Source organism: Protopterus annectens, chromosome 9.part0 (assembly GCF_019279795.1).
Source record: "Protopterus annectens isolate FY-2018-M chromosome 9.part0, PAN1.0, whole genome shotgun sequence".
NCBI lineage: Eukaryota > Metazoa > Chordata > Ceratodontiformes > Protopteridae > Protopterus > Protopterus annectens.
In genome coordinates, this window is record NC_056743.1 from 443702542 (window position 1) to 443726720 (window position 24179).

Here is a 24179-nt window from a genome sequence, read left to right on the forward strand (position 1 = left end):
TCGCTCCCTTAGCCTGCTTGCACATGAGGATTCTCCAGTGGACATTACAGGTTCAGTGGTCCATCCTTCACCATCCGTTGGACTTGCCTATTCCTCTCAGCAGAGTGTGCAAAAATTTTCTCTTGTGGTGGCTCCACTCCCGAGAGCTTCAGGAAGGGCGACCGTTTGTTATGCAGCAACCCCAAGCCACTGTGACCATGGACACTTCTCGCCTTGGGTTGGGGGGGACATTACGAGGGCAGAACTGTTCAAGGTACGTGGACTCGGACAGAGACCGTTCTGCATATCGGTGTTCTGGAGATGAGCGGTGCTTCTAGCATTGCAAGCCCTTCATGCCTTTTTTCCTCCAGGAACTATTGCGATTCAGTCTGACAACATGTCGGTGGTCTGGTACATCAACAAACGGGGGACCAGGTCCTACCCTCTTTGTCGAGAGGCCATGAGAGTTTGGGATTGGGAGATATCCACCAACCGTTTTCTGCTAGCAACGCACATTCCGGGTCGGTCCAAAATCTTAGCGGACAAACTGAGTCGAACTATCTTCTCGCCTTAAGAGTGGTCTCTGAATCCCTTAGTAGCGAAACAGATCTTCCGCAAGTGGGGTCAGCCTTGCTGTGATCTCTTCGTGTTGCCTTCCAACGTGAAGTGCAGCGAGTTTTTCACTCTAATTCCCCCTCTGGGGGAAAGCCCCAGAGATGCTCTAGTTCATTCTTTGCCACCCGGTCTTCTGTATGTTTATCCTCCTCTTCCATTGATAACAAAATTCTTACAGAAATCTCATCGGTTTGGGAACAAGATTATCCTCATAGCCCCCATTCTGGCCTCATCAAACCTGGTTCCCGTGCCTGCGGTCTCATCTTATAGCTTCTCTCTGGATCTTGGATCCCATCCCAAATCTAATATCTCATCCTTCGGGATTGAAACCCCTGAACCTGGTCGATCTCAAGCTTTCAGCATGGTCGATCCAGTTCCATTAGTTGCTAGAACTTCCTGTATCTCGTCTGCAGTTAGATCTATCCTGGTAGCGGCGCATAAGCCGTCTACCAGAAAGGGCATCTCATAGGAAATTGGACCCTTTCACTGCTCCCATCCCAGCAGTGCTCGATTTTCTATCGCATATTTTTCAGCAAGGGGCCAGTTCCTCTACTTTAAAGGTTCAAATGGCTGCCATCTTGCATTTTCACATTGGAGATAATCTCAGTCCCCTCACTTTCACCAAGATTTGTAAGGCCTTTTTGAAAGGTACATTTCTCTTGAGACCCCCTGTTAGGAACCCCGTCCCTCCTTGGGATCTAACCTTGGTCCTTCAAGCCCTAACTGGACCTCCTTTTGAACCTGCAGCCTCTGTTGATTTGAAATTCTTGTTCTGGAAAGCTGCCTTTTTGGTAGCCATTACCTCAGCTAAAAGAGTGTTGGAGCTTCAAGCTCTCTGTATTAGAGCCCAGTATCTGGTTTTTCATAAGGACAGGGTCTCTCTCAGGACTAACCCATCTTTCTTACCTAAAGTGGCCTCAGAGACGAACATCAATCAGTCCATTAATCTCCCAGTTTTCTTCCCTAATTATCAAAACAAAGGGGAGTACAAACTTTATTTGTTAGATGTTCATAGACAGTTACAGTTTTATTTACACAGAACAGTGGCCTTCTACAAGTCTGATCAACTATTTGTCTCTTTTGCTAAACCCTTATTGGGTAAGCCTGTGTCGAAGGTGACTCTGGCCAGATGGATTTCGAATTGCATTTTGTTCATATATAAAATATCTGGCCTGCCAGAACCTACTGGGGTTCGCGCTCACTCTGCCCGTTCTATGGTTACATCAGCTGCATTCTGGTCAAGAATTCCCTTGGATGACATTTGTTCTGTGGCTACTTGGGCATCCTCTCATACCTTTATCTCTCACTATAAACTGGATTTAGTGTCTAGAGGAAGGGCAGCTTTTGGCTCTGCAGTGCTCCGGAATATCCTTCCTTGAGGACCTCCCAAGTTTTTTGGTAGCTGGGGACTCTGTCCCATAGGTTGATGATCAAATGAAGTTTCCTACTTCAGGTAAAGAAGTTATGTACTCACCATAACATTCCACCTGAGTGGGTAACTTCATCTGTCAGCAGCCATTCCGCCCTCCTTCCCCCTAACCTGGTTCTTTGGTTTCCTGATCACTAGGATGGTTTATCCAGGACATTTGTTAATCCTTAGGTTAGGATTCTCCAGGTTATTGCTTTGTCATGGTGAAACTATGTAGATGGGCAAATGCAATCTGGGGATTGGAAGGAGGTGGCAGGGCATTATGGGTAAGGGGGAGGAGCTTGGAGCTCGGATCTCTAGCTTGGAAAGCTGCCGGCTCAGATCCAGGTCAGATCCGATACCCACAGGTTGTTGACAAATGAAGTTACCTACTCAGATGGAATGTTATGGTGAGTGCATAACTTCTTTTTTTCTAAAATATTCCTTACTAAGTTTTATTCGCATTTGTTCTTGTTTTGTAGTTGTTCCTTCATCATTTTCCAAATATTTATATACTAATTCTTACTCAAGTTCCTTAACATCACATTCCTGTCCCAGGCTGATATTTTCTTGGGGCTGCAGGTTTACTGCTTTAAAGATTGATTTTGCACATTTATCAAGACCAAATGACATTCTTAAATCATCTGAGAAAGTTTTGACCACTTACAGTTGTGTTTTCAGTTCCTCATCTGATTAGCTATACAGTTTTAAATCATCTACAAAGAGAAGATGAAAAGTCTTTACACTTAGTTGTTTTCTAGGAGTCAAATTGTAACCATGATCTAATCTGTTAAGTAGACAGCTTAATAGGTTAAGGGCAAGATAAAAGAGCGGTGGTGACAGATCACCCTGGAATGTTTCCCTCTGATTTTTTATCCCTAGAATGATAATTTGTCCTTTCACGGCTTAACTGCAAAGTGGTTTGCTACTATTTCATTGTCACTGTAATTTAATCGATCCTTGTAGGGTGTATCTTATACATTTTTAAACACTCTTTTATCTATGAATATGGAATACTGTCAAATGCTTTTTTTATAGTCTGTCTATGCCATACTGACATTCCTTTCATTTTTACAATTCTCTATTATGACTATTTAGCAACAAATGATCCTTTTTCCATATGACTTTCTGTTGTTCCCCTTTTGTTCTCTTGCCTTGATTGAGTTTTTTTCTGAATGATTATAAACTCTGTTGGCATCAATTCAATGTATAGTTTGTATGTCATTGGAAGGCAAGTTATTGGTCTGTAGTATTTAGGATAGCTTGGAGGTTTGTTCTTTAGAAGTAGTATTGTTTTTCCCGTTGTAAACCAGGTTGGCGTCTGTTTGGCGTGCGCATATAAATAGTTCCTACTCATGGCTAAATCTTCATGTAAAGATGTTAATACTTTTAGCCAGAGGTTAGGTACTGCATCTGGGCTTGGGTTTTCCAGTTACAGGCTTTTCATAATTTTGTTTCAATTTCTCTGGCCATTACTTCATCCCACTTCAAATTATGTACATTTAAACTTCTTATTCTTTCTTTTACTTCTTCTATCCATTCAGCATCTTTGCTATGTTCCACGTAATCTTCATAGATATTTCTCCAAATTGTGCCTATTTCTTTTTTGGAGGATGTTTCAATTACTTTGTTGATGCAAGAATGTCAATTCCTTTTGCTTTGTTTGCCAATTCTCTATTAAACATTTTTGGGTCATCAGTAAATTGTTTATTTTGTACTTTTCCTTCATATTTATCTGCATATCTTCTATGTTTTTCGGCCTGTGCTGATATCTTTAGTTTATTTGCAATAGTGTGCGATAAATCTGGTCTGTCCTGATGGTGCGCATTGCTTTTATCACATCTGTTTGAGTATTTTTGCTGATCTGTTCCCTCTTCTGTATTCTTCAAACAGTGACACATTTTGTCTTAATTGCTTTATAGTTTTCTCTGTTCGATTCTTCTATTATGGCATTTGATTTTTCCCCTTCCTTTCCCTTACTGCCCTGTGTTTTTGTGGTAAGACTTAATCTGTTATTTATTTAGCAGCATAGTAATATATACTATTTACCTCTGTTATATCGCAGGAATTTCTATGAACAGTCCTGATTATTGTGCTCATTTGTTTTATCAGACTTCTAACATTTTGAGTCTTATTGACTTTCTGTAGTCTATTTCTTTCATTGATCTTAATATGTGTAGCCATCTGTTTAATCAAGTAAATATTCCCTTATATCATTTTTCTTCTAAACTGAGGGCACGTTGTTTGTTCTCCATTTCCTGCAGGCATTCTACAGAAAGTTCCAAAGCATCTTCCTGTGCCATATTCTCTCTCTCCAGTTTCATTCTGTGCCATCCATTGCTCTTTCATATGGAAACTCAGTGGCCTATCACTCCCCAACATTGACTGCATCAGAGTTGCCACAGTTTCCTGTTTCTTCCCTTGCTGTGCAACTCCAACTGAACTTTTATACTGGTTTCCTGATGAAGACTCCAAAGTATTTTCATATGGTAACTGATAAGATGTTTCCCGCTCCAGTGGTTTCTCCTTAATTTGGGAATCCATTACTCTATCCTGTTGTGGTGTTATCAGAGTTAGATTTTCTATACTAAATCCTTGACTTCGCAGGTAATTCATAACCTCATGTTCTATTTCTTTAACTTCTCCCATTACTAAGCCTATTTTCTACGTTCCCTCTTTGTTTTCTTATTTTTTGTATTGTAAAATGTTCCATATCTAGAAGCCTTTGCCTGTATTTCTCTTCAAATATCTTTGGTGATGCTCTTTTTATATTGATTAGTTTAGCTTTCTCGTTTGCATAAATACTGCACTATATTAAATCTCTTTTTCTTTCCCATGTCCATTTTTCTTCTTCAGATGTGCTCTGCTCCTGCTGTTTCTCCTTACTTGGCGGGCCGTTGTTCCATCATGCTGTGATATAACTTGTGTTGGATTTTTTTTACACCAAATCCTTCACTTCACAAGGTATTCCATAACTTCAGCTTCTATTTTTTTAACTTCTACTTTACTGATCTTCTGTTCTATGGTTCCCCTTTGTGATCTTATTTTTTTTTGTATTGTGAATATCTGGGTGCCTTTGCCTATATTTCTGTTCAGATATCTTTTGGGTGCTTTTTCTTTTTTTGGTTAATTTGACTTTCTCCTTTGCGTAAATATTGCACCATATCAGATCTCTTTCTTTCCCATGTCCATATTTCTTTATTTATACCTTTCAAAGTCTCATTTTATTCTTTATATTTTCCTACTTCCTTAGCTGCTTCTTTTTCCAAACAGCCCAAGGGTTCTTTGTATTATGTTTTTCATGAATCTGTTCTATTAGTGAATACAAATTTGCATTTGAAGCTTTTGACACTTTTTCTTGTGTAAGTATTTTTCTTTCCTCTAATTTCTCTCTTAATCTTTTTTGTTTATCTTATGACTGTAAATTCTGGGCTTCTTGTATCATAGTTACGATACATAATTACTTTATTGTCCTTAATAGTCCACTCTATCATCTTTACGGCTCTTTTTCGGCCTATCAGTTTTTGTGGACTGAATGATACTTCCTTCTAAAACAGGGAGGGGCATCCTCCCCCTGAGCCTGGCCTAGCCCCATTGTAGGAATGTTTCCATGTCTTGAGGATTCTGCACTCTTTTTTTTTTTCCCAGTTCTGGCACCAGTGTGCCTACCAGGATAAGGCTCTTTTTTATCCTGGGACTTGTGCACCAGCTGTCTTTTTTTATTTTTTAACCTACTTCTATCCATGATTTAAGCCATCTAAAATACAGCATAGATATATATATATATATATATATATATATATATATATATATATATATATATATATTAATGTTATCTTGAGATTTTGTAAAAAAAAGTAAACTTGAGGATAAATTCAGTGCCAGCAATAGTACTCTGCTTTGCTTGCTGATTTGATCATCTCTCCATTTGGACCCCAAAGTCCTTCTCTGCTGCACAGCTTATAAAAAAACAATTGTGTCTAGGTCTAGGGATGTCATTGACTCCCTTTACTCGGCCCTCACAAGGCCATTCATTGAATATAATGTCCTCTTTGTTATGTATCTATCCAATCACATACAACTTGGACCATTCAAGGCCTAAACAACATGTCCTACATGGACTTACTCAAAGCCCTGTCTCTATACTCTGTATCCTACAGGCAGCTAAGAGGTGACCTGTGTCTAGCATACAAGGCATCCTTCGAACCTTTACTGATGTATTTGCTGCACATCAGTAAGTCAAATGGCATCATAATGACTTGGTCTAGAGATCAAAAACACTTCTGCAACATCAGTAGAACGGTTTGAAGGGAACAGGTATATCTCGCAGAGGATACAGCTACTCTGGAACAGACTGCCCATCCACATAAAACAAAATTCATTCCTGTCCAGATTAAAGTGCAGCTTAGATTTATGGAAACATAAAATTTACCCCATGATACCCCCATGCATGTAATGGACAGAGGCAGCTTCTGAATGTTTTATCCCATGCATGGGTCCCCCTCAATTTATCGATGGTATGATCCCAGTTATTCTCATTAGAGGTAATATATAATTATTGACTATGGACTGGTTAAGGCCAGTCTGTAACCAAATAGTATAGGTTAATTTGATTACAAAAAGGGAAATTGCTAGGCTTAAAATGGCCCGCAAGGGCAATTAGCCTAGCACTTCCCTATTTACCTATAAAGGAGAGAAAGTAGTAAATAGGTTGATGCAATGTTTTTTCAAGTGCTGTCAGTGTTTATTTCTATATAACAAACCAAGTTTCTGGTGCTGTAGCAGCTTGGAGATTGTATGGATCAAATTTTAGGTGATCATTTATTCGGAATCCTAGTAACTTTGATTGTTGTACTTTTTCTGTTCTGGAGTTATTTTACGAGAGTATTTTCACAAGATTGTTTTAGTATGAGAAATATTGTTCGGTAAAGAGCATTAGTTTTGTTTTTCAGGATGTAGAAGAAAGTGAGATTTTCTTAGTCATTTTTAAATGGATGAGAAGGAATCATGGGTGAAGTTAAAGTTTTGTTTACAAGTCAGACACATTTTTATCAGTCACATGACCATAATTAATAGAGTTGAAAGAATAAGTTGGATAAGTTAATTCTCCTCTTCGAATAAGGTGGTTTAGGATTACCTGATTAAAAGAGCTACTGCAGAGCTATGCTGTTAAGGCTCATTTACATAACACAAGCAGAAGGTTTTAAATCAAAGTGAAAAGGGATGATTATGAAAAGATGGGGAGCTTGAGAAGTTAGGAGAGAGAGTAGAATTTTGGATGTAGATCTGCAAGTAGAATAAAAATGATCATGCAAAATATTAAGACAACATGGGAATGGAGAATAGAGATTTTATAGGATGATTTCAAGTAAGTTAAAGAAAATAGACAAGAAGGGACCAGGAATTTACTGCGGAAAAAGGAGCCAAAGTATTTAGGAGTAAATAACTAAAGAGGGAAAGGTATTGAGTGGGATGAGGCCAAGAAGACTTGAGCTGCAGGATAGAGAGTACCTTCCCTACTAGGGACTGGTTAACGGAGTGTAATCAGCATGAAAGGGATGGCAGGATGCTAAGTGAAAGTTCAATTCTGATTAGATTTTTTTAAGTCTAGAACAGAAGTTGCTGTTAAAAGAGAAAAATAGTAGCACATCTAAAATACTGCATGGTAATTATAATGGACAGACGAAGTTAGAAAAGACGCGGAAGAGAATACTGAAAATGGCAAGGCAGTATGCAAAAGAAGAGTAGGAGGACATCGGTGTGGTTCCCAAGTATGCAAAAAGTCCAGAAGGTTTAAGATTTTTGCTTCCAAGTGTTTGCATATGTATTTTTATATGCCACATAGACATTAGGGAATTTTTCCTCCATTAGATACCAAGTGCTGGAAGTCCGAAGGACAGAGAGAGAGAGGTAATTGGGCACATGTTTTGTTGGGATTTAATGAGAGATGATGGTTTAAAAATTCCCTACTGAGTACTTTTTCAGGAATATTGGGGGAGCAAATGGCTGTAACTAACAGAACAATTGTTTTGAACTGGGTCACAGGATCTGAACTGTCCAGATATGGTAAGATCTTACTAAGTTTAATGCTATTGGCTGCCCTAAAAAAGCAGTTACTAGGTAATGGAAATCAAAATCTAAACTGACTGTAATTGCAGCGCTAAATATTGTAAAGGAACTAAAAGAACTGATGATGGGATCTTTAGAAAATGAATGGAGTAAACTACTTAGAAGTAAATGTAATTTGTGGAAACAATGCAGAATAATGTTCAGGAGGGGAGGATTGAGTTTTAGGGGAAGACAGGAATTGAGCAATGTATGTAATGTTAGAGTGAATAACTGTTAAAAAGAAAACACATGTAATGCATGAAATTAAAAAAAATTCCAGTGGTTTGTTTTTCTGTTATTGTGTGTGTACCTGTGTAACTGTCTACGCTTTAATAATTTAATAAATGTGTTTAAAAAAAAGAATTATCCATTTCAAAACCTCTGAATATGGATTATTACTTCATTGTTTTAATGTTGTAACAACCATTTTTTTTTTTTTTTATTCTTTGTTGACTGGTTTAGTCCCATTAGGCTTGTGACCAATTTTCAGGAGAGATCCAAAGTGGTATTTATACTTCTAGGGGAAATTTGTCCAGGGTATCTGGGAACTTCTCCTGCTCTTTTTGATAGGTGCCATGGGATCTGTTACATTTACCTGAGCTACCACCAACTCGCTCAGATGGGACTTTGTCATCCTTCGGATGAGATGTTAAACCAGTCTCAGAAATGCAGAAGCCCCTTATGCTGCACTGCATTGTCAACAATCCATCCCTGATGTGAGAAAAGAACCCATAGCTTTCTGCACCAAAGGTGAGTGTGCTACCTGTTGCGCCACTGAGACTGGTAATTCTAGAAATACTGAGAAGAACAGAATGTGAAGCAGTGAAGAGTGCAGACAGGTAGCATAGTTTTTGTGAGACACATATGGGTCCTGGCTTGCTCTCCCAAAGGATGTGGTCAACTTTGCAAGGAATAACTGGTGGGGTGACAAACTCCCTCTTAAGATAGCCCATATTCTCCCTCACCCCACTAGTCATTAGCAGACCCTTAGATCCTGTGACCTATTCAACTGCCTGTTTGAATCTATATGAATGCATATATGTTATGCTGCATTATTTGTTCTGGTATTTATAAACTATATCACAGTGCTGAATTAATAAAAATCATACTTCAGGTCCCTATGTTCATTTTATTTGTTATATATCTGTCACTTTGCCACGCAGTTATATCTTTCTTAACATACTGCTTGATATAAAAAATGTGTTCTTTAATTCAGTCTTCAAATATGCAAAGATTTATTGATTTATTTTCTGTTACTGTTCATGTGCATAGTGTACACAGCAAAAATTATCAAAAAATAAATGTACAGGTCAGAAGTGTGAACGCTCTTATTAGTGAACACTTCGGTAGGTTGTAAATAAGAGCAAAAGTTCTTCTCTATGGAGGTTTTGCTGGTAGCAGTTTGTATGAGATCACAATGCAGCAGGGTAAGGGAATTTGCCTTTACCCTGCTGTTGTGTGATCTCTGAGTTGGTATGTATATAATCAGCAGGAGATGTGGGGTATGCGGGGGGGGGGGGGAGGCTTGCCCCCTGAAAAAAAAACAGTTTTCCTTTTTTACTTTTGATCATTTTGCACTTCAGTCTAAAATGATCATTCTTTCTGTGTTCACCCTTATGATCATTAGAAGTTTGATGAGACACTGAAATATATCTATCTACTTATCTATATATGTATATGTATTTTTTCTCATTTTAGTTTTATGTTATGGAGAGACCTATGCCAAGAACCATTAAAAACCATCAATAAGAATAATATAATAGAATTCACTGTTATACAAAATTAGAACTATTTGCAAAACAATGGTTGATGTTCTTCGTAGTCAGTGTTGCAGTACTGATTCTAAGGTCTTCTTTCTGTGCAGAACCTCATGACCAGCCCGATTTTCAGAATGTTTGCATCAGCTTTAGCTAACAGACGTCCAAAAACTGACATCTGGATGTCAGAGTATGAGGGGCATCTGTCGGTGCCATCTTCACTTCTTTCTAGCCATGCAGTTCAATTCACTTGTTATTATTTTCAGTACTCTTGAAGTCTGTCAGTTGGCTTGTCTTTCTAGAGATTCTTCCTCTCTTCCCAGCAGAGAAGTACCCCATTAGGAAAATTTCTCTACTAATTTAATGTTCAAAAAGTAAACAATTGCTTAAAGTATGGGAAACAAATCTCACATAAACACTTTCAATAATTTTTCTTTTCTGTAGGGGCCTCAGTGTGACGTCTCTAACTATCCTGACTGTGCCAAATTCCATGTGAAAACTCTCAAACTTAGGATCAAGGTACTTGCCATCCATATGGAGTAGTCATCTGTTTTTTCTGTGGTATCACAATCCACTGCTGCTGCAGGGCCTGTGCAGACTCTGGCATCCACTTCCATCATTCCACAATTAATGGAACGAAAAAATTATAAGGACCCTAATATTTCCATTAAAACTTCAACTACTGCTCTTAAGTCACCCACAAACCTATGTTAGGTGCCTTTGCAGCCCCCTGGTTTGGTGATTCCTAGGCCTGAACCCTCTGGCGAGACCCCTGTGGAGGCTGCTATAGTTTCTGGCCTACCTTTGAATGCCACCACAGTTCACATGTCTGTCAGGTCTGAGCTCACTCTGCAGGCCTCAGCTTCTGACATTCGCACTATGTCTTTTGAGGGAGACTCCCTGGCTTCTCTGACCACCGAACTCACAACTGAAGCGGAGGTCAGATAACCGCATCCTGTGGTCCCCCATGTAAAATGGATGACCAAACCAAAGCAGATCGCTTCATTTGCTTCTCCACCCCATCCAAACACCTTTCCTCAAACCAAAGCCTAAGACATCCTTAAAACAGCACAGGAATTTATGGTCTTCATGAAATCTAGAGAGCCATCTCACTCTTCTGCCTCTGAGACCTCCCTGTCTAAAAGGAGCATGGAAGTAGCTTTTCAAGAAGAGCAAGATTCCTGTAGCTCTGAGGATGAGGAGAAATTGTCTTACTGTGGAAGCTTACCACCTCAAACCTGCCCAGACTCAGATGATGCACTCTCTCTCTTCCTACCCAACCCATGATGACCTTTCCTTCGGAGATACCTTGCATAGAATGAAGGAGGTTTTCAATTAGGACAGTAAGGCATTCTCCCAGGCCCAGACCTACTACAAAGAACTGCTAAGTTTACCTTTGCACAGACCACTGGCTATTTCTCCAGCACACATTGTACTGGAAGATGTCTTTGAAGACATAGCTCTACACCCTGGTTCTCTATCTCCTGTTCCTAGGATACCAGACAGGTTTTACAGAGTATTTGAATCTCACAAGCACCACTTTAAAAATCTGAAGGCTGATCTTTCTGTTGTCTCCGCTGAACCCACAAAAGGTTTACCTAAAGGACCAGGAGCCCTTCCCTAATGACATGGGAAGCAAATTAGGAGACGGATTTGGGAAGAAAGCTTATGTGCTATCCTGGCAATAAAAGCTTTGAATTGTCAGTTCCATATGCTTAAGTTAATTGAATCTTTTCAAGACAAAATGCTAGCTAAGGTGGACTCTATTGCAGATAGAACCTTATCCAAGGAAATTCAGGAGATATCCAGAGAAGCTTTACAGGTCTCTACATACTCCTTAAAATGTGGTGGTGGCTCTTCAGATGCTTCTTGCAGAGCAGCTGTCACCAGTTTTGCTATCTGCAGATATGCATTGCTCAGGACCTGGACCCTGTCAAATCAGGTTAAGGATGAACTACTAGAATACCCCATTGGATACGGAATTCCTTTTTTTTTTTGTCTGCTAGCTGAACAAGTTTCTGAGAAACTGGACAAAAAGGAAAGCAAATTAAAACTGTGAAAGAATTTTACCTGCCTCTGACCCCAGGGTCTACAGTAGGAGTTACCCTTCAAAACCTTGGCTTTTTCCACCTAGAAAAGACAGAGAGGCCTCCCCATGGTAAAAGACCAAGACAATCAAGGATATGGCAATTAGAACATTCTCAAAGGACAGGGCCTCCATTGAACCCACCTAGCACTGAGAGCAACTGTTACTGTGTTTTACCATGTCCTCACTTACCTTTCCAATCCCTTTCAAACCAATAGCAAGAAGTCTGTTCTTCTGTAACCCAGTGGAAATCTATCACCAGGGACCAGTGAGTCCTCAACATCAAAGAGAAAGGAGTACTATTTCCATCCTTCTTGGGCAATCCAAAAACCACCAAAAGAGCAAGAAAGTTTCTTGCCACCTATTCTTAGGGACTTCTACTCAAGGATTTTTCTAGTACCAAGAAAAGAGAGACCTGGAGACCCATCCTGCACCTCTCAAAGCTAAACAAGTTCCTCAACATCCCAAAGTTCAAAACGGTTACAATGCAGAAATTACAGTCCATGATCTTCCAAGATACTGCCATGGTCACATAGACTTAAAGGATGCTGCTTAACTCCATGTTCCCATAGCAGACAGCCACAGAAAGCATCTACAATTTGTAGCAACAGGTTCCCACTTCCTCTTATATGATTTACCTCCCCTGATGGCACATTGCAGAACTCTAGGAGTCCATATTTTTCTCTTACTTAGATGACTGTCTCATTCAGGGAAGATCCATTTCAGAGACCCTGGGCTTCTTACAGGTCACTATAGACTGTTTCCAGAAGATAGGTCTCACTAAATCTTCAAGAGTCTCAAACAAGGATCCTCTTCCTGGGAGCCTTCATAGACTCAGTTCTGCAGAAAGCATTCTTTCACCAATTCAAGATTGGTTTCTTGACAGGCTATGCGGCTGGTCTCCTAACAAAACAATTCATTACTCCATGAGAATTCCTGAGGATATCAGGGTGCATGGCATCATGTGTCCTCACAATTCAATTTGCAAAGTTACACATGAGGAACCTTCAGTGGTTTCTAAAAAAATGCCTGGGAGCAGCACACTCCAATCCCTGAAAATCCTGCTGGCCCTGCTTCCATGCCTGAAAAGAGAACTCCTGTTGCAGAAGAACACCATACAAAGGACCCTAGATGCAAATTTCATTTTGTTAGAAGCTAAGACCATTACTAAGGACACCTCAGACTTAGCTTGGGGAGCCCACTTAGGTCCCCTAAATGTAAAGGGCATTTGGTCCCAACCGCGGCATTGCAAATCTGGACAGACAACACCACAGTTATGTGGTACATAAACAAGGAGTAACTTTGTCCCACCTCCTGTGCAGCCTTGTCAGGAAAATTTGGCTGCTGGCTCAAAAAGTTAGCCCTCTTAGCCTCTTATATTCTGGGCAGAACAATACCCTAGCAGATTCTCTATGCAGCGACCTTCTAAACCCCAGTGAATGGATGTTGAAAGAAGTCTTCCTGGATCTGACTATACAGTGCGGGTCCCCTCAATAAATCTGTTCTCTTTCCCCAACAAACAGCTACAGAAGTTCTGCTCCAGAACACAGCAGGCAGAAGCTTGGAATATAGATGCATTCTTTTTCACATGGACAGACTGGTTTCTGTTTGCATTCCCATCCTTGCCCGATACCCAGGGTACAAACAAAAATCAAGGAAGACAGACCCAGCATGATACTAGTGGCCCTTTCTGGCTGGGACAACACTGGTTCTCCCGCCTGCTGACACTCATGAAGAGAGATTCTATGCCTTACCACAGGAGACAGATCTCCTCAGCCAGGTCAAAGGATCGGTCTTCTACCTCCACCTAACCACCATTAGGTTAACACTCTGAGGGTTGGGTTTTGGCACCTAGGAATGCATGCTATCCCAAGGATGTGCTCAGTATTCTAAGGGAAGCAAGAAATCTCAATACCAGGAAATGATACCTGGCAAAATGGAAAAGACTTTCCACATGGTGTCATAGCAATGACGCTGACCTTGCTCAAGCAGACATCAGTTCAGTCTTGCAGTACCTTTCAGGCTTCTTTATATTAGAGTTTTCCTGTTCCAGCATATTAAGGTACATGTGTCTGCAATTTCAGCTTGCCTGAACAATGCTCCACCCATCTTTTCATATCCTCACTTGTAATGTTTTCTGAAAGGGGTGACTCACTTAAGACCACCCGGAAGGAACCCCATTCTGCCCTGGGATCTAAATCATGGCTTAGAAAAACTAACTTTGACTCCTATTTTACTTGCTGCTTACTTGCTGCCAACTGCTCACTACCAGATGTGGGGCTACTGCCACTGCCTTGTTCAAAGGAGTTCCCATCCAGGCCAACCTGGAGCAGCCACGTGGAACTCCTTTCACACCATCACAAAACACTATATATCATAGGTAGTGTGGCCAGGGCTAGAGCAAGCTTCACTTCTGCCATCCTGCAAAATCATATTTCCTAAGGTCATACAGATGATCCACCACCAAATTTTTAGCTTTGGTAGTCCTCCCAAAAATCAGAATGAAGAAGAAAGTACAGATGTTCTTCGTGTTTCACTGTTGCAGTCATCACACTTGGGTTATCCTGCCAGGGGTAGCCCTCAGTAGGCTCGAATACCAGAGGCTTAGTATTTCTGCATCGGTTGCTGCACTCCAGGACTGACGTCAGGTCGTCAGTGGTAAAAAATCAGGCAACCGACGCCATTACATCAGTCTTTCTTGCTGAGGAGCCCAAAGCAGGAGCAGATTGCATGAGTGCCGGTCGGCCGCTCCCTGAGTTTTCATTTCCAAATTGAAGTTGAAGTCTTCTAAAGCTAAGTACCCCATTGGGGATCCTTTTTTCTTGCTCTAACCAATGTCAGAAAAAGTTAACAACTGTCTTGCCTGTGGAAAGCAAGAAGCACAAAGAGACTTCCATTCTTACTGCATCACCTGTTTAGGTCCAGACCTCAATGTCCCTTGCTGTCGCTTTTGTTCTTTGTTCAATGCCAGAACTATACGTCATCAGGCCCTTTTTTGTTATTGTTGTTGTGTCTTTCGGCTTATCCCGGTTAGGGGTCACCACAGCGGAACTCCGGTCCGCTAATGTTATACGTCATCAGGCCCTTATTGTAGCTAAATATTTTCGCTGTCAGTCCTCGTATTCCGATATGGCTTCAGTAAGCCATCCGACTACCGATCTTCCGAAAAAAAAACGTAAGGATAAAGACAGAGACAGACCGCACAGGTCCAAAACTGCCGACAACGCTTCCGTTAAGCTAGTCATCAGTTCTCCGGTCCTCAGTGAAGCGCTTTTGCAGCCCCTGATGCCAGCTTCTGTGGATTCGCAGGCTGCTACCGAGACCCGTTCGGAGTCCAGTATGCCATGAGACTCTTCAACTAAGGATCCTGAGACTGTCTCTACCTTGGATGGGTCCGGAGCTGCTGAGCAGGCACCGGCTTCCGAGGAAGTTCTTCGCACTACCGATACTCGACACAAACCGATGACTTCTTTCGCATCTTCAGTTCTTTATAAAACTACAGAGTTTCTAAGGCCCAGGGTACGAACTATGCCTAAAATTCCGAGGACCCAAGCTCAGGCACCTGCTTCCATGCCTCGATCTCAAATCCTTAAAATGGCAGAAGACCTTATTATACTCATTAGGGGAACCCAGGCTACCCATTCCAAAAGAAAAAGTTTTATCTGAACAAGAGTCCAATGATTCTGAGGTTTCTGAATATGAAGACATGCAACCCCTCTCTGCTTATGAGTATTCTGATGCAGAGGAATCCATTCCTTCTGCCTCTCCTCCTGAGTATTTTTCATTTGGTGAAACCCTACATACTTTAAGGGAGCATTTCCAATGGGAATGTCAGGACTGTCCTCAGTCAAAAAAGAGACTCTGGGAATTCTTAGATATACCACAGCACAGACCTTTAGCCATTCCTCCTGTCTTGGATGCTGTGGATGATGATTTTATGGAATCCAGTTCAACTCCTGACACCCTCCCTCCTGCTTCCAGGAAACTTGACAGGTACTACAGAGTCCCTGAATCTCACAAATTCCTTTTCAAAAATCCCACTGCTGACCCACAGGTCATCTCCCAAGGACCTAAAGCAACCTCAGCTAAGAATTCCACCCCCTCAGACAGGGATTCCCGAGCTTTAGGCAGATGGGGTAAAAAAGTATACACATCTGCAACTCTTGCTATTAGAACACTATTGTCAGTTCCAGATGGTGAAATATCAGCAGCATACCATGGAACTCCTCAAACAAAAAATATCTTCCTTTCCTGTTTGTGCAGAAAATAAAGAATTACAAGAGCTTATGCATTCTGCAAGCCAAGTTACTAAGCACACCTTGCAATGTGGTTTTGATGCCCTAGAAGCATCTTGCAGGGCTTCAGTCACTGGTTCTGTCCTTAGAAGGCATGCTTGGCTTAAGGAACAGACCTTGCCAGACCATGTCAAATCAAAATTATTGGATGCACCATTGAATAAAGACAATTTGTTTGGCACCAAGGCAGAAGATGGAAGAAAAAGCTAAATCTATGCAGACAGACTTTTTACAGGTCCATCCTCCAAGGTTCAGTAGGCATTGTCCCTCCAAGCACTGGTCCTTTCCGGCCCCCTCCAGTCCAGCTCAGCCAAGACTCAGGGGAAGTAGACCTCCCAGACAGCAGTCCCTGGGAAAGACAGCAGTCCCAGGGAATGGAGAGATCTAAGCAATGGAGTTCCTCCTGTTCAGGGAGTGCTAAGCCAACCCCTTATCGTAAGAACTCAAAATGACTTTACACCTCGACCCCTTACCTCTGCCACCTGCTTGTGCCCCTAGGAGGAAAACTGTCCTTCCATGCAAACAACTGGGCATTTATTACCAACTACTGATGGGTCCTCAACATAGTGTCCCAGGGATACTAATTTTATTTCCACACTCTGCCAATCCCAAAAGGGTTCCCAGATTTTCTTCCAAATCAGTGGGCAGAGGCCAAAAAGCAAGTCCATTACCTGCTCTCCATGAGGGCAATACAGCATGTTCCTGCAGACCAGATAGGCCAAGGTTTCTATTCCAGACTCTTCCTGGTACCCAGAAAAGAGGGCACTTGGCACCCAATCCTCGATCTATCCATTCTAAATACCTTTCTGGTGATATCAAAATTCAGAATGCTCACCCTCAAGCAGCGTCTTCCTATGCTTTCCAAGGATGCTTGGTTAGCCACCCTAGACCTAAAAGAGGCCTACCTACACATCCCAATCAGGGAATGTTGCAGGAAATATCTACATTTCAGGGCAGGATCTATGCACTTTTAGTTCTTGGTGCTTCCCTTTGGTTTATCCACTGCTCCCAGAGTTTTCACAAAATGCCTGGCTCCAGACATTGCTTTTTGCAGACAAAGACATATTCAGATTTACCCCTACTTAGACGATTGCTTGATTCAGGCAGTCATGAAAAGCTGCTACAGCACCTGACCTTTGTAAAGGACCTGCTGACCTCCCTGGGGTATACTATCAAGGAAAGAAATCAAAACTAGTCCCCACACAAAAAAATGTATTTCCAATGGGAATGTCAGGACTGTCCTCAGTCAAAAAAGAGACTCTGGGGATTCTTAGATTTACCACAGCACAGACCTTTAGCCATTCCTCCTGTCTTGGATGTTGTGGATGATGATTTTATGGAATCCAGTTTGACTCCTGACACCCTCCCTCCTGCTTCCAGGAAACCTGACAGGTACTACAGAGTCCCTGACTCTCACAAATTCCTTTTCAAAAATCCCACTGCTGACCCACAGGTCATCTCCCAAGGACCTAAAGCAACCTCAGCTAAGAATTCCACCCCCTCAGACAGGGATTCCCGAGCTTTAGGCATATGGGGTAAAAAAGTATACACATCTGCAACTCTTGCTATTAGAACACTATTGTCAGTTCCAGATGGTGAAATATCAGCAGCATACCATGAAACTCCTCAAACAAAAAATATCTTCCTTTCCTGTTTGTGCAGAAAATAAAGAATTACAAGAGCTTATGCATTCTGCAAGCCAAGTTACTAAGCACACCTTGCAATGTGGTTTTGATGCCCTAGAAGCATCTTGCAGGGCATCAGTCACTGGTTCTGTCCTTAGAAGGCATGCTTGGCTTAAGGAACAGACCTTGCCAGACCATGTCAAATCAAAATTATTGGATGCACCACTGAATAAAGACAATTTGTTTGGCACCAAGGCAAAAGATGGAAGAAAAAGCTAAATCTATGCAGACAGACTTTTTACAGGTCCATCCTCCGAGGTTCAGTAGGCATTGTCCCTCCAAGCACTGGTCCTTTCTGGACCCCTCCAATCCAGCTCAGCCAAGACCCAGGGGAAGCAGACCTCCCAGACAGCAGTCCCTGGGAAAGACAGCAGTCCCAGGGAATGCAGAGATCTAAGCAATGGAGTTCCTCCTCTTCAGGGAGTGCTAAGCCACCCCCTTATGGTAAGAACTCAAAATGACTTTACACCTCGACCCCTTACCTCTGCCACCTGCTTATGCCCCTAGGAGGAAAACTCTCCTTCCATGCAAACAACTGGGCCTCTATTACCAACGACCGATGCGTCCTCAACATAGTGTCCCAGGGATACAAATTTTATTTCCACACTCTGCCAATCCCAAAAGGGTTCCCAGATCTTACTCCAAACCAGTGGGCAGAGGCCAAAAAGCAAGTCCATTACCTGCTCTCCATGAGGGCAATACAGCATGTTCCTGCAGACCAGATAGGCCAAAGTTTCTATTCCAGACTCTTCCTGGTACCCAGAAAAGAGGGCACTTGGCACCCAATCCTCGATCTATCCATTCTAAATACCTTTCTGGTGATATCAAAATTCAGAATGCTCACCCTCAAGCAGCTTCTTCCTATGCTTTCCAAGGATGCTTGGTTAGCCACCCTAGACCTAAAAGAGGCCTACCTACACATCCCAATCAGGGAATTTTGCAGGAAATATCTACATTTCAGGGCAGGATCTATGCACTTTTAGTTCTTGGTGCTTCCCTTTGGTTTATCCACTGCTCCCAGAGTTTTCACAAAATGCCTGGCTCCAGACATTGCTTTTTGCAGACAAAGACATATTCAGATTTACCCCTACTTAGACGATTGCTTGATTCAGGCAGTCATGAAAAGCTGTTACAGCACCTGACCTTTGTAAAGGACCTACTGACCTCCCTGAGGTATACTATCAAGGAAAGAAATCAAAACTAGTCCCCACACAAAAAATTGTATTCCTGAGAGCAAGCCTGGGCACAGCATCCCAGATGGCATTCCTTACTCCAGAAAAAGAAGCCTACTTGACAGGCTACTTCTCTCAACTAGCCACCAGAACCCAGTTATCCGCAAGGAAAATCCTGCGAGCTCTAGAGTTCATGGCCTCCTGCATTGCACTCATTCTATATGCCAGACTGCATATGAGGAAACTACAATGGTACCTAAAAAGCCTTTGGTGTCAACTCTCTCAAGACCTGGAAACTATCATACCTATGATACCCTGTCTAAGGAAAGATTTTCTTTGGTGGGCAGCAGCATGCAACCACAACAAGGGACTTCCCTTCTCACAACCCCATGCCACCCAGACAGTCACCACAGATGCATCAGACTATGCCTGGGGTGCACACCTGGACGGCAGGTGCATTCAAGGCCATTGGAGCCCAAATCAAATACATCTGCACATCAACCAAAAAGAGATGCTAGCTGTTCACCACTTCCTGACAGCTTCAGACCCCTACTCTCCCCGGGGCCTCTAGTGATCAAAACAGACAACACCACAGTGATGTGGTATATCAATAAGCAGGGAGGGACTCACTCTTATCCTCTCTGCAGGCTCGTCATGACCCTTGGGCACACGGCCTCAGCCATGCAAATTCACCTGCTAGCACAATTTCTGCCAGGCTCCCTAAACTCTCTTGGCAGACAATTTAAGCAGAAACCTGCTAGACCCACATGAGTGGCAGCTAGAACACAGAACCTTCAACCTTGTAACCCAGAAATGGCGCACCTCGAAGGTGGATCTCTTTGCCCTCCACTGAAATCATCAGCTCAGCAAATTCTGCACCATGGAACCTCACAGCAAGGCCTGGAAAGTGGATGCTCTATCCTTCCAATGAGTAAACCTCTCAATCTATACATTTCCTCCTCTACCACTCATTTTAAGGGTACTGCTCAAAATAAGGGAGGAAAAACCAAGGGCAATCTTGATTGTCCCAGACTGGCCACACCAGCACTGGTACCCACTGCTGGGCAGTCTGTCAGCCCTACCACCATGGCACCTACCTCAGATCCCAACACTCCTGACCCAGAAGAATGGAGAATTCATGCATCCCCAATTGCAGACCCTGAACCTGGCAGCCTGGCTTATTCCCTGACTTCTCCTCCAGCTGCCAGCCTAAGCAAACAAGTCCTGGATGTTATACGTGAGGCCAGATGCCCCAGCACTAGAAAATCCTATGCTGACAAGTGGAAAATGTTTTGCACCTGGATCCAGGCTAAGGGAGCTGAAACAGCACAGCCCTCCCTACCTCTCATCTTGGATTACCTAGCAGACCTACTACACAGGGGTCTATCCTTCTATTCTATTAAAATTCATGCCTCTGCCATCTCTGCTTATTACAGCACAGAGCCACCTCTCTTCTCACACCCTCTCATCAAACAGTTCCTAAGAGGGACTAACAACTTAAGGCCACCCAGAAGAGTGCCTACTCCAGCTTGGGACCTTAACTTTGTGTTGGAAAAGCTCACCCTACCCCCCTTTGAGCCTGCAGCTTCAGCAGAGTTAAAATTCCTATCTTGGAAAACAGCCTTGCTTCTAGCCATCACTTCAGCTAGAAGAGTTTCAGAGCCACAAGCACTCATGGATGTAGAGCCTTTCATAATTTTCCATGCTGACAGGGTCTCCCTCAGGACTAACCCATCCTTCATGCCTAAAGTGGTGTCCAGTGTGATCTCAACCAATTCATTAATTTGCCCACCTTTTTCCCTAACCCTAAAAACAAGGGGAACGGACTCTCCACTCTCTAGATGTGCAAAGACAGCTCAGATTTTATCTGGATAGGACTAAATCTTTTAGAAAAACTCACAGCAGCAGGGGCAGAGGGCAAGGCCATATCCAAACAAACAATCTCCAAATGGATAGCACACTGAATCCATTTCTGCTACAAACAGCACAGGAAACCACCCCCAAAGGGAGTCAGGACGCATTTCACTAGGGCAACCTCCACCTCTGCAGCTTTTCTCAGAGGGGTCCCCACCAGGGACATACTGGAGGCTGCAACATGGACTTCTGTTCATACCTACACCAAGCATTATCTCCTGCCTATCTTCTCCAAATCCAGGGGAGGCTTTGCCACTGCAGTCTTGCAGGGCATCCTAGCCAGCCCCCAGTCTTCTTGACTGCCTCTACCCTTTTCTTCAGCTTTGGGAATCAACCCAAGTGTGATGACTGCAACAGTGAAACACAAAGAACATGGTACAGTTGTGTATACTTGCCATAAATGTAGATGTTCGAGTGTATTAACTGTTGCAGTCCTGGTTTCCCACCCTCCATCTCCCTTATCGCTCTCTCTTTCTCTCTCCTTACAGGGAATTTTTGGTATTTACTTTCTACTGGTGGTGTTCTTCCACCATAACCTAGCTCCCTATTTGGGGGCTTCTGACAGTTGGGGCAAGAAAAACTGATGTAATGGCGTCAGCTGCCTGATTTTATACCACTGACGACCTGACGTCAGTCCTGGAGCGACAGCAACCGGCGCAGAAATATTAAGCCTCTGGTATTCGGGCCGACTGAGGGTAACCCAAGTGTGATAACTGCAACAGTGAATACACTCTTAACATCTACATTTATGGTAAGCGTACACAACTGTACTTTGTGTCACACTTAACATAAATGTGGATGATTGAGTAGATCAGTGTTTCATTATGCAGTTCCACCCTCCAGTTTCTCTGTCTGCTGACCAGTTGTCTTGCCCTTGCTGGATGCAAGGGGCAAAGGAGTTTTTTTCTGCAAATAGTACTTTCGCCTCCATCATCCCCTCTCCGCCTCCTATTTTTTCCCTTCTCAGTTAAATCCAGACAATTGTGGGGTCCTGTTGTTTTGGGGCATCAGACTGCTTATTCACTGCTTAGAAAGACCTGAAGATGGTGCCAACAGACCCCCCCATTATACCCTGACATCCAGATGTCTGTCTTCATATATCCGTTTGCTATGAATGATGCAAAGACTCTGAAAATCTGGCTGGTCTTTGGCTTCTGCTTGGCAGGAAGACCCAAGAATCAGAACTGTGACATTGATCTACTTTTTTTACATTACAGATTAATTGTGGCATATTTACAACACACTAATGTATGTTAAAAGCAGCAAAACTGTGATCTGTTAACACTGTAAAATAAAAATAAAGTTTACATATGGAAAACAGTAATCTGACTAGTAAATGCTAGTGAATAAAACATTATTTTAAATAACAATACCTAAATCTTTTGTTATTTTTGTTTAGCCTTGATGCAGTCAGTCTAAAAGGTGTTTTTACAGACATGTTGGTCACAAACTGCATTTGCTTCTTATTGCTGAAGTATAAATTTGGTGGAAGGAAGCCTGAAATATATATTCTCCCTGTCTCCAGACTGAGGACCCAGAATACCCATGTGCTCTACATTTAGTATGCAAAAATCTTGACAAGTTCAGAAGAAAGTTTAACATACATACAGTCATACCATACAGACTAATTAATTTTTTACTTCTCATTACTGCAGTCAGTATGTCGCATCATCCTTTACACACGGGTGAGGGAGTGAGATGTCCGTCCTCCTACAGTACAGTACTTTCATTGCTGCTATGGTTTGACTCTGTTTGGTCACTTCCACAAGTGATAACCCAATAGCAAGTATTGCAAATGCAGTGTGCTTGTCTAAGTCTCCCTTTCCTCAGGGATGAGTTGAACTGGTTTTGGCCATCCAAGCCCCACCTGTCTCTCCAAAGTGAACAATATCTATATAATTAGCCAGACACGGCTGATAGGATTTCATCTCTCTGCACCACGAGGCCAGGCAGTGGCTTTTTTCTTTCTGTCTTTGTGGACTTGTTTCAGTTTTTGCACTTGGTATACACTGTCATTATTGTGAAGTGCAGTTGCTGTTTTGTTTGCTCTTGATTGTATTGAAGTTCTGCAGATGGGGTGCTGGAACAGATTTTTCCATGGCATGTGTTTGCTCTTCTATAAGTGTGATAGTTGGTAACTGTAAGTATGTGGCTGGGAATGCCAGGGGTCAGTTGTCCCCACACAAAAGCATTTTTTTCTATGTTGGATTTCTAGTTTTTGTGTTCAGTATTTGTTGTTTCTGTGTTTTCTTTTCTGTGACATGACCCCTGTAGCAGCCATTGTAGTTTCAGTATTTCAGTACTTCTAGCATTTGTCAGTTGTTCCCTGAGTACTTTGTTGATGTTTCTTAAGCATTTCTGGCTGTTTGCTTAACCCATAGCACTGATGTGCCTGAAATACTGAGTCATCTGCAGCTGTGGTCTGCTGAAGAAATTCCTTAAAGTAGGAGTACGCTTGTGGAAGATGTTTACATAACAGTAGAAACAGGTGTATTTTTTGTGCACATATACACATTTTCACTATGCTCACATTTTTAATTGCATTTCCTTTTTATTTCCTGAATATATGCTTCCTTCCTGCCTTTCCTATTGGACCCTTCTTTTGTTTTACTCAGTTAAACTGCGTTGGATATCAGTAAAGGATATGGCAAAAATGTGGGAATCCTGTTCCTAAAACCTGCTGTGCATATTTCTGAACGTTCCTTGTTTATGATCAGCTTACTGTCTGCAAGAGATTATCAGTACTTTTCCTAAATTAAATTCTTGGGGACTGTACTGTCTTACATTGGTAGTAGCAGCAGCAGTGGCTGCATGTAGGGTTCATGAGAACTACCAAGATGTTAGAAGAGTGTAGACCTGGAGAGAGATGCATATCTGAAGTAGTTTATTTCATTTGCTCTTCAACCTGTGGGAATACGGATCCGTATCGGATCTGAGATGGCAGTTTCGCCAGCATCTGATCTGAGCTCCAAGCTCCGCCCCTTACCCATAATACCTCTCCATCTCCTTCCCCCAGATCTCGCTTTTCCGCAGCTTTGTCTAGCATCATGGTCTCGGAGCTCCAGGCGTGGTGCTTGCTTTAATAGTGTTTTTCTCAGGACTTTTGGGATAAGAGTGAATTTTCTTAGTGTATTAGGTCAGGGTTTCCCTTTCCTTTCCC

At 42.2% G+C, this 24179-nt stretch overlaps 1 protein-coding gene across 1 annotated transcript in view; it reads left to right on the plus strand.

Annotated features, from left to right (window-relative positions):
- The window catches only part of IKBKB (inhibitor of nuclear factor kappa B kinase subunit beta), a 1482168-nt gene that overhangs the window by 304129 nt on the left and 1153860 nt on the right, over positions 1–24179 (plus strand). The window lies entirely within an intron of this gene.